This window comes from Sturnira hondurensis, unplaced genomic scaffold, assembly GCF_014824575.4.
Source record: "Sturnira hondurensis isolate 20B ecotype Veracruz unplaced genomic scaffold, ASM1482457v3 Scaffold0007401, whole genome shotgun sequence".
Taxonomy (NCBI): domain Eukaryota; kingdom Metazoa; phylum Chordata; class Mammalia; order Chiroptera; family Phyllostomidae; genus Sturnira; species Sturnira hondurensis.
Window position 1 is genome coordinate 463992 of NW_028080032.1, and position 15049 is coordinate 479040.

At 38.6% G+C, this 15049-nt stretch overlaps 1 non-coding gene across 1 annotated transcript; it reads right to left on the reverse strand.

Annotated features, from left to right (window-relative positions):
- Positions 1-1962: 1962 nt before the first annotated feature.
- On the reverse strand, positions 1963-2092 carry LOC118990950 (small nucleolar RNA SNORA51). Its single transcript, XR_005067316.1, has one exon. It is a non-coding gene; the product is annotated as a small nucleolar RNA SNORA51 (small nucleolar RNA).
- Positions 2093-15049: the final 12957 nt, after the last annotated feature.

Sequence of the window (15049 nt, forward strand, 5' to 3'; positions counted from 1 at the left end):
GATGAAACACTTAAATGTAAGTTGTAATACAATAAAAGTCCTAGAGAAGAACATAGGTGGGAAAGTCTCAGATATTCCATACTGCAATATTTTCACTGATATGTCCTCTAGAGCAAGGGACATAAAGGAAAGAATAAACAAATGGGGTCTCATCAAAATAAAAAGCTTCTGTATGGCTAAAGAAAACAACATTAAAATGAAAAAGAACCAACCACATGGGAAAATATATTTGCTAATGATACCTTGGACAAGGGTATAATCTCTGAAATATATAAAGAACTCACATGACTCCACTCCAGCAAGATAAACGGCCCAATTAAAAAATGGGCAAAGGACTTGAACATACTGTTCTCCAAGGAGGACAGACAAAGGCCCCAGAGACATATAAAAAGATGCTCAGCATCACTAGCCATCAGAGAGATGCAAACTAAAACCACAATGAGATACCACTTCACATCGGTGAGAATGGCCATCATAAACAAATCAACAAACAAGAAGTATTGGAAAAAATGTGGAGAAAACAGAAGCCTAGTGCATTTTTGGTGGGAATGCAGATGAGTACAGCCACCATGAAAAACAATATGGAACTTCCTTAGAAAACTAAAAATGGAACTGCCTTTCAACCCAGCAATTCCACTGCTGGGACTATACCCTAAAACATTGAAATACCAATTCTTTTTTTTTCTTTTAATTCTTGTTCAAGTACAATTTTCTGTCTTTTGCTCCCTCAGATTCCAGCCCACCCCCCCATTGTTCCCCACCTCCCTCCCACTCCCACTCCCCTTAGTTTTTGTCCATGTGTCCTTTATACTTGTTCCTGTAAACCCTTCCCCTTTTCCTCTGAAATTCCCTCCCCTGTCCCCTCTGGACACTGTCAGCCTGTTCTCTATTTCAGTGTCTTTGGTTATATTTTGCTTCCTGAAACACCAGTTCAAAAGAACCTATGCACCCCAACCTTCATAGCAGCATAATTTACAATAGCCAAATGCTGGAAGCAACTTAAGTGCCCATCAATAAGTAAATGGATCAAAAAACTATGATATGTTTACACAGTGGAATACTACGCAGCAGAAAGAAAGAAAGAAAGAAAGACAGAAAGAAAGAAAGAAAGAGTGAGCTCCTACCCTTTGTGACAGCATGGATGGATCTGGAGAGCATTATGCTAAGTGAAATAAGCCACACAGTGAAAGACAAATACCATATGATCTCACCTATAAGTGGAACCTAATCAACAAAACAAACAACCAAGCAAAATATAACCAGAGTGATTGAAATTAGGAACAAACTGACAGTAACCACAGGGAAGGTAGAAGGGAATAAAGGGGGGAAGAGGGGTAGGGGTTTTCAGCAACATGTATAAAGAACATATGGATGATAAAACCAAAGTGGGTAAAATGAGAGGTGGGGATGGCCGGGGTGGGGTGGGAAATGAAGACAACTGTACTTGAATAACAATAAAAAAATGTGAAAAAGAAAGAAAGAAAACCCCCCAAATCAACTTATAAAAATGTCAAATTGTCAAAAGATTATTATCATACAAAATAGAAATCATGAGTAATTATAGTCTACCTATTTTTCACATACTTTACTTGGTATCATACAAACAAGAATGATAAAGCCTTTGATAAAATAAACTCCTTGAGATCGCAGCTTTGATTGTCTAACTTAAAATTTATTTAAATTTCTTCTCGATAAATAAATCAATTCCCATAATTAAAAAAATAAAGTTACCTATATGGATACATTAATTTTGTGCCACATCTAAGTGAATTCTCTTACTATTCTTAGTACTCAGTTGGTTTTATTTTTGGTGGTGATTCTGGGTATACAATAATGTATTACACATGCAGGGGTTTTAAATTCACCTTTTTGATGTTTTAAGAACTTCTGGTATTTTTCTCTTGTCTGGTTCTTTTCACCAGCTTATTTATTTATTTAGTTAGTTATTTAGTTATTTATTTTCCATGTCCCCCCATTCACAATATAGGCCAGGCAAAGGGCCTGGGCTGAGGTATATATGGGGTGGGTTTACTCTGCCTCCTCTTTCTGTACAGGCAGTATAAGAACACAGCCTTATAAGCACCAGGAGGCCCCCCTCACCATTTTTAAATGGTAGTCATGACAGTGGGTAGGCATCTTTGTAATATTCCTGAATTTTTGAGCAAATGCTTTTAGGGTTTTCTCATCCTTCCCTTACCCCCAACCCTGCTTGATCTACTTTGAAATAACAGGAGAATAAACTTTCTGAGTCTGGTATGTTTTTAACTATTTTCCTTGTACCTGCATCATTTTAGCTTTATAAGGGTTATACCATATTATTTGGTTTGTTGGTATTTGAAATTGCTACCTCTTCATTGTGAGTCTCCCTTTGAATTAAAAATGTGACTTTGTTCATCTCAAAAAAAAAAGAAATCAATATGTTTAATGATTAATTAGCAGTCATTTTTCTAGTGGTATATAAAATAATAGCACATTTTATAAAGGCATCTTAGATACTATGAAATGTAGTAATAAAGTTACAATAACTGCACCAGAAGGAGCACTGAGAGGCCTAGGTAATGGGTGGCTTCTTTCTCTGAATAAAAATGGCAGAGTGTTTTTTGCTGTTTTCTTAGTTTGGGGCAGTTTGAGGGCTGGGGAGGGGATTAGAAACATATGGAAAGCAGGAGAATGTACTCACTCCTTCTACTAATTATGGTTCATTTTGATTACTTTATTCTCCATCTGATATGTAAATACCCTATTGGAAGATTTAAATTAGTCAATCATTAACACTTCAGGGAGTTATTTCTTTAAAGCAAATTACACTAAACCTTAGCAAACATTATTCAAATTGAGAATGGGATTTCTATCAAAAGAGGTGGGAAATACGATGCACGGAAATTTGATCAAGGGGTAAAGTTTTACAGATAGTTTATAAAATTAAAAGGCATTGGGTACCTAGAAAAAGAACAGAGAGGAGAGACTGTCAAGCAAGGGAGGCAGGAGAACCCTACTCATGATTGTGGAGTCCGTGTGAGTAGTGGTTATCACACATGACCCTCAACTTCTTCCACATTCCTCTCCACAATATTGCATATCTATGGCCCAGAGTCTGGTTGGGCTCATTACTGCTTCCACCCACCAAGATACTTATGTGATTTCTGAGGATAACTAGTAAAAAGCCCTACCCCTTCCTTTTTGGGTTTCTTAAAATACTTGTCTTCTGGATGCTTCTTAGATACTTGTTCTTGGCTCTATCTTGAATCCTATCAGAAGTTAATCTAAATGAAAAAAGCATGTGTTGAAATTTCAAGAGAGTGTCAAATCTGTTTGGTTTCAAGCAACAAAATTACATAGTTTTATATGCAAATGCAACCAAAAGCCACCTGAGCACAGCCTTCAAGTCATTTCAGCCCAGGTCATAGACACATGAGTGAAGCAGCTGAATATTTCTAACCCCCTTTCTAGCTAGACAGATCTTCTCTACTCTGTCCCTCTCTGGTTTCCTTTCATCCCGTCTTTTCTGCCTGCTCTGTTTTGCTCTGTTCTTCTACTGTCTGCTCCATTCTTGTCCACTTTGGTCCCATAGGATGTCTTCAGTGTTTCAACTCCAGCCAAAGAAATGCAATCTTCAGTCTCGAAAGTATGCTCTCCAAGCCAGAGCAGAGCTGACTGGTATAGAGAGAAGTTCACACCTCTGCATGTCAACTGGTCTGTCCTCATGAAAATAAGGAATCCTAATAACTACAGATTGGTTCAAAGCATTGTCCTGGTCAGTTGGAATGAGTGTGCTCTGATTGATCAATGAAGATGCAAATGAAGATATAGCTGTGCAGCTCTGATTGGACAGGAGAAGTCTCAGTTATGTTGGTTGAAATAGGATTCCAGAAGTTCTTTTATAAGTGTTGGCTCAGCCAGCACAAACAAAATGTAGGCTGGCAGTTTAGTGCAGGCTTTTCCCTAAAGTGCAGCTTTCGTGAGACACTCTTACTTAGAAATGCTGCTAGTCTCTGTTTTTAAAATTTTAGCTCAGTTAGCCACTAGAAGCCTTTCTTGGTAGGTATTTTCTTTCATGGGTTGACATAAGGATGCCAATGTCTTTACTTTCTTACCTTTCATGGATGTTACATGATTCCAAAACTATCTTCTTTAATATTTGTATCAGTTAAACTATACATGTAAATCAAACCATCTCAAAACTCAAGTCCTCAGAATGATAAGCATCTTACATTGCTGATGAATTTATAGGTAAGGATTCTGATCACTAATTCCAGTGTGTAGGTTTTTTTCCACACCACCAAGTAATTTTCATACAACAGTTGGGTGTCCTACCATTCAACTCAATTCTGAAACTATCTACCCAGAAATAGCATCGGGCTCCTCAGATTAAGGGCTCAGTCCCATAAGACTGCCCTCCACTTCAGATACCAATAGCAATCCTAGATTATTATTTATGCTTGTGACTCACTGTCTATAAACCAGAGCTTCCCATGACCGCCTTGGTGGATGGGACTAAAATTTTCTAAGCTCCAATCACATACCTGGTTCCCTTGGCTATCACCCCTTATCCTTAGGTAGGATCCAAAAGTCACCTTATTAACATAGCAAAAGATACTTTTTTAGTCTTATCACATAGGAAATCCCAAAGGTATTATGAGTTCTATGCCGGAAAGGGAGATTAAGACAATATATATTTCTTATTATAAATCATGTCATTACAAGATGCCAGCATGTGGTTCTGCTGGCCTTGGATGAGCTGGCACCCGTGGTCAGCTGTGGGTTGGGAGGCAGCTCTGCCAATCTGTGCTGGGCTCTCTCAGGTCTGAAGATCAGCTGACTCTAGGCTGGTGTATGTTGGCTTTAGCTGATTACTGAAATCTTGTCCACATGCCTCTCATCCTCAAAAAGGCTAGCCTGTGCTAGCTCACATGGAGACTGCCAAAGTTTTTAATTGAAAGAAGGGAAGGATGCAAGGCCTCCTTCTGCCATATTCTATTAACAGAAACAAGTCGCCAGGCAGTTCAGATTTAAGAGGAAGAAAATAGTCTCCTTTTCTTGGTGTAGAGTTTCGGGGTCTTAGTGCAAAGGGTTTGAATGTAGGGAATTCATGAATAGGACCAGAAATGTCATCAATCTACCACAGCATCTAAGGCCAAGTCACCCACATCATCTCTTCTTGTTCCATCTCTTCTTTAGAAGAATTGTTAATAAGTCTAATTGAAATTGAGCTTAATTTTGCTCATTGAGTTTGTTGACTTTAGCAATTAAGCAAATGAAAAGCTCGTAAATTAACGTCAAATGTTTGAAAGCTGAAGAGATGCATATATCTAAGAGAAATAAATTTTTAGTTGATATTTATTTTTAAGAATGTGTTATATATTCTTAGCAGGAAACTTAGATCAATGCACATGACAAATGAACCACCATCAAACTCAGCAGAGGTTACAACATACAAAAGGCCAAAATCTAAGAAATAAAAAGAAAGTACACTCTAAAAATCACCTTTAGTTTAATAAACTGATACTTACTGTCCTTGGTCCTTACCTTTCTTGTTAATGTATATAAGAAAGGTGTGCAGGGGGGTGGTTTGCAGTAGGGAGTCTGAAAAAGGACCTTCTAACTCCCAAAGATAATGATTCCATATAAACCTGAGGCCAAACCCTGGATTTCTTTCTGGTTTGCTTTCTTTGGGAGGTAAAATGCTTGAGACCTTTCTTGACTGCCAAGAGTTCTTTTCACCACTGCAAGGGACCTCTCCTTGAAATTTAACACTTATGCTCCTGGAAGGCGTCATTTCTGGTATACGTGAGAGCAACCATGTGGGTTCAAAGGCCTGTCCTTATACAGCAATAAACATTTGATCAACTGGTTTTACAAGACACATCCCACTCTGCCCTCAGGGTTTCTCATCACTAGGTTATCTGGCCTCAAGGTAACCAGGCTCTTCTAAATTTACCCTGCTTGTCCTTAGTCCCTATTACTTATATTTTAACTTGTTTTGAATTTGTTTTTAAACAATGAAGAGTGGTTTATTTTCTTAATCGTCCTTCTACCAACTGCTCTACCTTCATAACCTACACTCAGCAAAGCAAGGGAAGAAAACAGGGTGGACTTCTAAAAGCTGGAGAGAAATGGGGCTGGGATGGTAGTTTTCTCTTCCTGAAGGGCCTGAGCTTACCAGTTGGAGCTGAGAAAAATCCTTCTTGTAAGGAAGCAAAGAAGCCAGTTCATTTGTTTCCAAAGGCCTTGTTTATGTAACTTTAATTATAGCATAAGCAAATCACAAGTATTTTGCCATGGGAAAATGTAAAGTCATTAAGCAACTTAAATACCACCCCACCCTTTCCAAGCAGACAACACAAGCATTAAGCAATTAATGCATGTTAAGACATTTCCAATTTTTTGGCACTAATGCCAGTTCAATCATTTGGGGTTGGAGAGCATAGGTGAAAACTAGTCATTACACTTCTTGATGGGAAGAAGGGTTAGTTTATGTTCTGTTTTTGAATGTAATCCCAATCTTCAGCCCCCACATTACACAGAACATTAACATGGTTGCAAAACAAGCTTGGATACTGTTTGACATGGCCTGGCATTTCCAATAGGTGCATGTCATGTTTGGACCTTAATCTCTATTAATTGGGTGTCTTCCTGGGTTTGTGGATTTTAGGCTTTCTAAATCCTTGGATTCTGCTAATCTATTGGGCTGTGGTTTGTTGTGGGGTCCTATGAAATGAAAAACTTCATCTGCTTTTCTTTCCCAAACAAAAACAGCAACCTGCTTTATTTACTTGTGAATATGCAGCCGTGTTAGTGACAGTGAGACATGTCTTAATGTAATAATAAAACTATGGACATATACAAAGATAAAAAACAGTGAGGAACTTCTGTAAAACTGGTTTATTGAAAGTGTTAAGTCACTAAAAATCTTACACTCTCACTTTCTTTTTCACTAGCTCAAAAATCAGTGGCTCCAATTAATCATTGATAAGGCTATTTTGTAGATAAAAATTATTTTATCCCTGTGGGAGTCAAAATACACCATTTATTGAAGAAATGCTAATCAAGGTTTACCATGTGCTAGGCACCAAGTACTGGGGATATAATAAAGGAGTGGAAGCATAAAATCCTAATCTTTCATAAAGCATATTCCTGTAGGAAGAGACAAACTACAAAGTAGACACACAAAGAAGTAAAAGTATTATATAGCAAAACTACTACAAAGAAAACAAAATATGGTAATGTGGCAGATAGATCGTAGAGGGCTATTGTAAACTGGCTCATTGGGGAGGGTTTCAGTGGAGAGTTAGCACATAACTAAGGCCCAAATACAACGAGCCTTTACTCAATGTCATCTATGTGCAATGAAACCGATTTTACTGTAGGTTAATTTTATATAAACAAGAGTTAAGTGCCAGTGGCATCTCATCAATATTATAGTGAAATGATATTGAACAAAACCTTATTTGAAGACCCACAATATTCCATAAAACACCTGCCCTTCAGGCAGAAGGAACATTTAATGCATAGGTAGGAATACTAATTTGACAAATCTTAGTGGATTTTTAAAAATTCATTTTTTACCCAAAGAAGCTACCAGAGAGTATTTATGTGTGAGCCCTTTGTATATTTGTTATTTTTAAAACTTTTTAAAATTTTGTTGTATTTTTTTCATTACCATTTAACCCCTTATACCCCCCTTGCCTCTGCAATCATCACACTGTTGTCCATGTCCATGAGTCATTTTCTTTCACTTTTGCTCAATCCCTCTACCCCCTAACCATTAATAGCTGTCATATTTGAAAGCCAAGTTTTTATTTTTGTGTTTGTTTTCTTACTGTTTGGTAAAAGTACCATAGAATCATCACATTTTTTTTTTGTTTCTACAGGTAGTCCTTCTTCTGTTCCCAGATTGGGATGTGTGGACAAATTTGAGATGGTCTGCATTTGAAAACAAAGAGGAAAGAGAAGGAAATCCTATAGGACTTTTAGGCCTAATGATAAGTGTATTTGTTGACTCTTACTGTATATAACATACCATTTTAAAATGTAGTGGGTTAAAACATGGAACGTTTGCTTAGTCCATTAATCTGCAGATTGGCTATCTGTGCTGTGCTTAGCTGGGTCTTTTTTTGGTCTTGAGCTGGAGCATTCACACATCTGTGGTCAGTCACAGTTTAGCAGAACAACTCTGCTTCTGGAGGTTGGCTGGCTGTTAACTGAGGCAATTAGGTAAACTGGACTACATGTGCTTCTCACCATCCAGCATGTTTATTCACAGAGGTAGGAGTCCAAGAGAGCAAGCAGAAGTGAGCAAAGGGTCTAAAAATCTAGGCTCAGGATGGGTACAGTGTTATTTCCTCAGCATGGGGTCAAAACAACTCACAAAACCAGCCCAGAGTCAATGGCTAGTGAAATGGGTGCCACTTTTGGTGGGGGAAGCTGCAGTCACATTGATAAGAAGATGGATTTAGGAAAATGGCCATATTTTTAAAAGTCAATCTACCACAGTAGGCAAATGCTAACACTACAGCGTAAATTACTAGAGTTGTCAAACGTTATTTGTAAAGAAACAGATAGTAAACATTTTTGGCTTTTCATGTCACACAGTCTGTCACAACTATTCAACTCTGTTGTAGTGCAAAAGCACCCACAGCCAGTAAGAAATAAATAGGCATGGCTGTGCCCAATAAAACTTTATGAACAAATTAGGTAGTAGCTTAATTTGCCTCATGGAGGTGTAGTTTGCTGACTCCTTGTTTATTATCCTAGAGTGAGATAATTTTGCTACAAAACCTTACCTTTTGAGCAAATAGGCTAGACTATAATGTGGTCTCTAGTGGCTTCCATCAGACACTAACAAATTGTTGGGGGAATGAAGTTGACTCACATATCAGACCACAGGCCAACATAAGGACGAGTTTTGCTATCATTGTTATCATGGTGGTGGGAGGGCATTCCTTCTGCTTTTAACACAACATTTGTTTATGGAGCTACTTATGTAAACTAAGATAACTATCATTTGTAGTGGTTGTTTGCAGCCTGGATGTAATAATCTCTTATTTTCTTTTGTTTGTTGTGGTTAGTTCAGTTTCAAGGAAGAAAGATAAAAATTTCTAAGTAGAACAAATGCTAAGAGTCAGGAGAAGGACCACAGTAAAACAATTAGAGAGCACCTAGAGGGCAGGGATGGGCCCCATCCAGGAAGCCAAAATCTCCATCTGGAAGTTATCCAGTGCACATTAGAGTCACCTGGGGAGCTTTGCAAAATCCCGCTGCCCAGGCTACACCCCAGGGCAATTAATCAGACTCCCCGAGGTCAAAAGTCAATCATCAGTATAATTCAGACCTTCCTACAAAAGTCCAATGAGCAGCCAAGTTTGAGGATCAGGTTCTACACGATTACCTCTTCTAGACTCTATCTGTGGTCTGGACCACCCCCCATGCACCCAAATTAGCCTTCCAAGAACTCATCAGCTCCAGATCTATCCTTTTTTGGAAATCAATAATTTGTGATAATGTGATAATCTCTCTGAATTCTGATTTAGCCCTTTTCCCTGAACTTTAATATTTGTCAACTTAAAAGTTTATTTCTCTTTTCACAATCTCATTTTTCCAGCATTCAGCTACATGTTTATCATCTTTACCCAGAATATTTTATTTTGGAAAATCAAAACTACTTCAATTGAACTACTCTTTCTTTTCATGATAAAAAATGAAGAGCCAGGATTATCTTAAGGCAGACTTCACAAAGAACAAATTCAACTTTCTTATAGATAAAATAAACTTATAATTAAGTGTCTTCTGGACATTCCATTAAAGTCAATATTTTATTAATTTTCATTTAAATTGCTCACAGAAGCATGACAAACAGCCTTAGAAACTCTAATAGATTAGTTATATTCCCCTGTTACTTTACTCAACTAATGGATGAAAATTTAAGCCAAAAAGAAGTTTAGAGATCATGTGGTTTCATGTCTTCTTCCCCTTTCATAAACTGAATGCTGAAAAGTTAAAAGCCTTTCTCGATGTATTAGGAAAACATTTTTCTGATAATATGAACTTTAGAAAAATCAGACTCTTTCTCTCTGATGAATACTCTATGGTACTCTTAGTAAAAAGTTTGCGAGATGCACAAATAGTGTTCTCAGTCTTGTTCTCTAAGTCCCCTACCTTTTGCTGCACCCACTTCAAGGACTGTGGCTTCCAAATGACAGTAGCTCCTCTTCAGAAGTCTCCAGGCATCTCTACAAACCTGTCCCCATGGAATCCTAGATTTCCAGTTCAGTCTTCTAACTGTCCCCCTTTCGTAGCTCATATCTGTACCTCATCTGTTGGTGTTGGGTTACATAATCTCCAGACTCTACCCTTCTCTAGGGCTCCCCCACAGGGACTGACTGGGACTAACCGATTGGAAAGTACACAGCTAGAAGATTGCTTGTGGAGAACAAAACTCCCTCCTAGAAAAGTGCAGCTGTTTTCTACTAACTTTTCTTTTTCTTTTTTTCATAAATCATAATAATAGTCAATTTTATTTTAACCCTTTTCATTTTTTTTACCTCAGCTTAACTCCCTTTGTTTTCCCCCATTTTATTATACTTTTTGATTATTCTATTACAGTTGTCCTAATTTCCCCCCTCCACGCAGCATCCCCCCATTCCTTCAGGCAATTCTCCTACCATTGTTCATTTCCATGGGTCATGTGTATAAGTTCTTTGGCTACTCTACTTGTTATACTCTACTAAACATCCCCATGACTATGCTGTAACTACCTATTTGCACTTTTCCCCTCACGTTTTCACCCATTCTCCCCTCTCCAATTTGGCAACCTTCTAGTAACTAACTTCTTTTTTCTTACTTTTAAGAGTTTCTCATTATCTTTAACTTTTGTCCTTTTAAAAATGATGTGTCTTGGAGTGGGCCTTCACCAAATTAGGGAAGTTCTCTTTCACTGTTTTTCAGATAGATTTCCAATTACTTGCTCTTCTTACTCTTCTCCTTCTGGTATCCCTATGAGCTGAATGTTGGACCTCTTTAAGTTGTCCCAGAAACTATTTATAATACCTTCATTTCCTTTAGATTCTTTTTCCTTCTTGTTGTTTTGTGTGGTTGTTTTCTAGTTCCTTATGTTCCAAATCATTGATTTGATTCTTGGCTTCATTTATTTTACTGTTGTTTCCCTATAAATTATTCTTTATTTTGTTTAGTGTATCTTTTATTTCTGACTAGGTCTTTTTTATGCTGCTGAGGTCCTCACTAATTTCCTTGAGTATTTTTATAACCAGCATTTTGAACTCTGTGTCCGATAGATTGCTCATCTCCATTTCATTTAGATCTTTTTTCTGGAGTTTTGATCTGTTCTTTCATTTGGGTAATGTTTCTTTGTCTCCTCATTTTGGCAGTCTCCTTGTGCTTGTTTTTATGTATTAAGTAGAGCTGCTTTGACTCCATGTGTTGACGGTGTGGCCTAATGTAGTAGGTGTTTTGTAGAGTCCAGTGGCATAGACTCCCCTATGACCCAAGCTGGGACTCAAGGTGTGCCCTTTGTGGGGGCCGAATATACTTTTCTCTTGTAGTTGAGCCCTGGTTGCTGTTGGCAAATCGATGGGAGGAATTTACCCCCTCCAGTCAGCTGCAAGGACTGGCTGTGACCATTGACCACCAACTTCCACCCTCTATGGAGGATCAGCTGTGCAGGAGCAGGGTGCTGGTACTCTGATATAGTCTATAGATGTCCACTGGGTACATTGGCCCTAGGGTTTCCCAGGTGGTACAGGCCAATTTCAGCCCCTACCTGTGTTTTGCTCAGGGCACCCTGACTGAACTGTAAAGCAATCTTAGATGGCTGCTACTCATGCTGGGCTTGTAGATTCCCAGGTAAAGCCAAGTTGTGGCTCTAACCTGGCTGCTGCTAGGGCTCACTGAAGCCAGCTGATGTTTGTTTAATAGAATTTAGGAGCTAAGACCAGCCACTCTTATGGAAAGGCAGTTTGGGTGGGCTCATAAATTGGGTAGGGTAAAGCCTCTGTGGATCTCCAAGGTGGGTCACACAGTGTTAGCCAGGTTGATGGAGTCTCAGATATGGTCCCAGCTTACTGACTGTGGGTGAAGGGCTTAGCAAAGGGACAATGGTCTTTGTTCTCCCCATGCCAGACAATTCAGTCTCTCCATGTATACCACCAGTGCCCTTCAAACTGCTACCCTAGTGCTGGAGTTCAGAGGGAGTGAGTCTGAGTAGGTGAGTCCATGTGTGGGTTTCCCAAGAGGAACTGCTTAGGGTTTCAGCAGTCTCCTCTACTGACTCCATCCACTGGTTTTTGCAAACAGAAGTTGTGGGGACTTATCTTCCTGGAACTGGAATCCTGGGCTGGGGGGCCTGGTATGGGTCTGGGACTCCTCACTCCCGAGATATTCCTCCCAAATTTTTACCCACATGAGTGTGAGGCCAGCTCATTCCTTGTCCATGCCCTTTTTACCAGCCTGGATGGATGTGGTTTCTTCAATTCCATAGTTGTCAGACTTCCATTTAACTCAATTTCTGATGTTCTTGAGGATGGTTTTTTTATATTTTAGTTGAATTTTGATGCAATTATGCACAGAGGTGAGCCTGTCTGCCTACATCACCATCTTGACTGGAATCCTCTACTAACTTTTCTATGGCCAAGTCTCCCTCTCCCATTATGTGTATTTAAAGCCTCCCAAGGAAAGTAATCAGTTTCTGGGGGACCAGCAGAAAGACAGTCAGGCCAAACATCTGTCCTGAGGCTGATCCTACATCTTGAAAGAAATTGTCATCGATACTTTCACGTCCAGGTCCCCAAACAAGATCTTCCTGTGCTGTGCCATTTGAGCTAATAGAATGAGACTTAGGTCAGTTAGGCAGAGAAAAAAATCATTCTTTGATCAAGGAATAGAGAAGGGAAAGCCCATGCTCTAATGGTACTTTCTCTTTCACCAGGAGGTAGACTTCTGTTTTTACAGGCTGTGGCATGGAGTGATTACATTCTTTTAGGCCTGTGTAGTTATTCTCTTTTACTCAGTTCATTTGCACATGGTCTTTTTTTGCACAGATGCCATATTGCTATCTTGGTCCTTATGCTCAGCCATCCTGCTTTTGTGGTGGGGAATCCGTTTCCATTTTTGTAAGCAAGCATAGATCTTAACATTATTAAGGTATTGAGAAACACTAGAGTTTTTTTAATGGCATCTCAGTGACAGAATCAGCACCCAGCTTTTTATAGTCAGCTACAGTTATCTGAAGTTGATAGTCAGCAAGACTGATCTGGAACATCCTCATTCTTCCTGCTGCTGAAAGATCAAGAAACCACACCTGCCAGAATGCTAGGTGCAGAGAACACCTTTCACAAAAGAACATCGAAGTTATGTTCTAGCATTTGCCAGTTTCATGCTGAAGGTGGACTCTGCCCACCCCAGACTTGGAGAAGAAGCAACTATGAGGCAAGCCCATTCAGTTTCTAATCAAAGATATGCAGCCCCCCACCAGGAGAGGGGACAGACCAACTATTAAGTCTGTGCTAGTTAACAAGTCAAGTGCAAAATCACATTAGCCGATAATCTTAAAATCACCTATAAATAGTACACACATAGTTTTAAAATTTTTTATAAAGACTTTATTTTTTAGAGAGAGGAAAAGGGAAGGAGAAATAGAGGGAGAAAAACAATGTGTGCTTGCCTTTTGGCATGCCCCCTACAGGGGGCCTGGCCCACAACCCAGGCATGTGCCTGATTGGGAATGAAACCAGTGACCCTTTGGTTTGCAGGCCAGTCTGAGCTAGATCAACCAGGTCAAGACATAGTTGTTTTAATGAGTATTCAAAATAGATAGGGCCATAATCAAATTATTGATTTCAGTAGACTATTGCTTTTATTTTCTCATTTACTGTTTAATCTGAAAGTTTTTAAGTAAACACAAAAGTGGAAAGGATAACATAGTGAAGCTCATACATTCATAACCTTGTTTTAATACCTTTTAACATTTTGTAATATTTGTTTCATCTCTTTTTCTGCTATAGTAACTTGGAGAAATTTATAGACATCATGACATTTACTACTACCCTCCCCTTAAAACTAAGTGCATTTTCTATATAACCATAATATTATGATTTTACTCAACAATGTAATCTCATCTTAACATCATCTCACAACCCTAATCCCACTTTTTAAATTGTTCCTATAATATTTTGAGAGCTAGTTCATTCAAATCCAGATTCAAGCAGAACACATCTTGGATTGTGATATTACAAATGGACAAGTATCCAATCTTTTGTTGGTCTGTGATGGGAGAGTGTTATGGGTTACCACATCATTCAGCAAAGACTGTGTGAAAGACAATGATACAGGCAGTTTTTAGGCAAAATAGGAAGCATAGGCAATTGGGGAGAGAATTAGAGGTAAAGATAGCAAGAAAGATGATACATGGGCAAGTGGATGCCGGTGCATAAGTGTGTAGAAATATTGCTATGAATTACTCTCATATGAATTCTGTGTAGAGAATGTGGTTAGAAAGCCAACTGCTGAATATTTCATGGTTGAGAAGAAAAGGAGACAGGAGGAGATGATATAGGAAATGAAGCTGGAAAATCACAACAGCATAATCATTCTAGAGAGCCAAGAGGAGACAGAGTTCCAGGTTTCTCCAAGAGGAATGCTACAGACAAAAGAAAATTTAAACTGGTGTAACACAGCTGTGATGGGTCCACCAAATCAGCATTGCATATTAGAAATGCAAATTCTTGAGCCCTATACTGACTCAGCCAAAATCTCCAGGAATGGGAGCCTAGGAATCTGTGTTTTAATATGTTGTCCCAGTTATACTTATGCATGCTTAAATTTAAGAAACATTGGTCTATAATTAATTTTGTCATTCTTATCCCAGAAAATACCCCGATTCTTCAAAATAGCACCTTCATCTTCCATCTCACTTTCTGTCTATAGCACAGATTTTTCCTATTCTAAAAAAAAAACCAAAAGAAAGAAAGACATCAACCAAAATTTTTAATCCTTTAGTTTTCTACCTTACAATTTGTCTGTTATCTATAATATCTCC